Below are 1,799 nucleotides of genomic sequence, written 5' to 3'. Positions count from 1 at the left end.
TTAGGGACCGGGGAAAAAATCTGTCTGGGGACTGGTCCTGCTCTGAGCAGGGGGTGGGACTAGATACCTCCTGAGGTCCCTTCCAGCCCTGAGATTCTACGATTAGACCCCACTCCCCTCCAGAGTCGGGGTGACAGCCCAAGGGTCCTGGCTCCTGCCTCCCCCCACCACCACCACTGGCATCTCCTTCCCCCGGGTGCCGGTCGTTCTGCCCTGGACGTGTGCGGTGGGCAGGGGCGTTCGAAGGGTTAACCCTGCTCCCTCTCTCTGCAGGGTACTCGGTGGCCGTGGGGGAGTTCGATGGGGACCCCGCCACGCCAGGTAGGGGATCTACCCTTGGCTTGTGTGGTGCCCCCCGAACCCCTGAAGCTGCACAGCGCTCTGGGGCTGCCAACTGGGCACAGAGCAGACTTGGCTCGCCCACCCCGGCCGTGCCCATGGTGACCCCCCCCCACCCATGCCTGTCCCTAGGGCACAGGGCTGGGAGCAGGAAGGGTAAGGGGCTCCTCGCCAGCTGCCACCCCCGGGCAAATGGGGCCTCTGCCTTCAGCAATGGCTTGCAGCCAGGAAGTCCATGCCCTCCCAGGCTCCCCCCACACCCAAATCTCCTGCCCTCCCAGGCTCCCTCGCCCCGGAGTCCCTGCCCACCAGACCTGCCACCTGCTTGCCCATTGTCCCTTCCAGCTGGGCACAGTCCTCCAGTCCTGGGGCTGTATCCGATTCTACCCTCCTCCCCAGCCTTGCCCAGAGCACCCGTGCACCTGGCTGCCTGCTGCCCTGGTTGCTGCATAGGCGGGGCCATCCAGGCAGGCACCGTCTGTGCGATGCCCCCAGAGGGTGCAGGGTCTGGCAGAGCCAGCCAGTGCCAACCCTTCCCAGGGAGGGGCAGCGCCTGTTCTTGTGCCCTCTGCCCCTAGTCTGACCCTTTCAGGTCCCTCACTGGGCCCCGGGGGGCACAGGGCTTTGCCCTTGTTTTGGGTAGCCCTGGCCAGCGGCTCAGCACCCTCTGCCCCCGGGGGTCGCGGGGACTCTTGTGTTTCCTTCACAGAGTATGTCGTGGGCATCCCCAACAAGAGAACGACCTGTGGGGAGGTGAGTATTGGGGGGCACCATGGGGCGGCTGGGGGAGCAGAGATGCCATGGGCTGCTCAGGGCCCTGCTCTCATGCATGTAATCCCTTCCCTGCCCTGCAGGTGGCACCATGTGCTCCAGGTTGTGGGGAGGGTCCGGGGGGGGGGGCGGCAGCAGGTTCCTCCCTGCAACTGTGGGGCTCCCAGAGACCCCTCCACACCGAGCCCCTCAGTGGGCCACCCCCTATGCTGGGCTCCCGCCTCCTCCTCCCAGGAACAGGCCCCAGGGAGACACGGCAGGAGCAGCCCACATCTCCCCAGCGCCTGGCGGGAGGGGAGCAGCCCCCACCTCTCTCCTGCCTGATTTGTTTCTCCCTCCGGCAGGTCGAGATCTTCAGTGCTAGGAAGTCTCTGGTGCTGGTACAGAGCATCCAGAGTGAGCAGGTACCTGCCCCCCCATCTACCCCTTTCCCCAACCCCCACTCCTCCTCCCTTCACTTTCCCCTGTCCTGCCCCAGCCAAGGGGGAGCCAGTGTCAAAGGGCCCCACTCCCAGCCCAGGCGTCTCCCACTGGGCTCCACAAACTCTTGGGCTCCCAAAGCAGTGGCCACTTCGAAAAGTTTGGCCTTAGTTACCAGTCTCTGAGCAAGAGAGGCCCAGGGCCGGGCTAGCAGGGGGCTGCGGGTTGGGAGTGAGGGGCACTGGCAGAGCTGGGGGGGAGCCCAGGAC

At 66.0% G+C, this 1,799-nt stretch overlaps 1 long non-coding RNA gene across 1 annotated transcript; it reads left to right on the top strand.

Annotated features, from left to right (window-relative positions):
- The first annotated feature begins 252 nt into the window (after positions 1-252).
- Positions 253-1,518, top strand: LOC116839091 (uncharacterized). Its single transcript, XR_004377054.2, has 3 exons — positions 253-321; positions 1,049-1,092; positions 1,455-1,518. It is a non-coding gene; the product is annotated as an uncharacterized LOC116839091 (long non-coding RNA).
- The last annotated feature ends 281 nt before the right edge of the window (positions 1,519-1,799 follow it).

The sequence above is a fragment of the Chelonoidis abingdonii genome, unplaced genomic scaffold (assembly GCF_003597395.2).
Source record: "Chelonoidis abingdonii isolate Lonesome George unplaced genomic scaffold, CheloAbing_2.0 scaffold1663, whole genome shotgun sequence".
Classification (NCBI taxonomy): Eukaryota; Metazoa; Chordata; order Testudines; family Testudinidae; genus Chelonoidis; species Chelonoidis abingdonii.
This window is presented reverse-complemented; position numbering and strand designations above follow the sequence as displayed.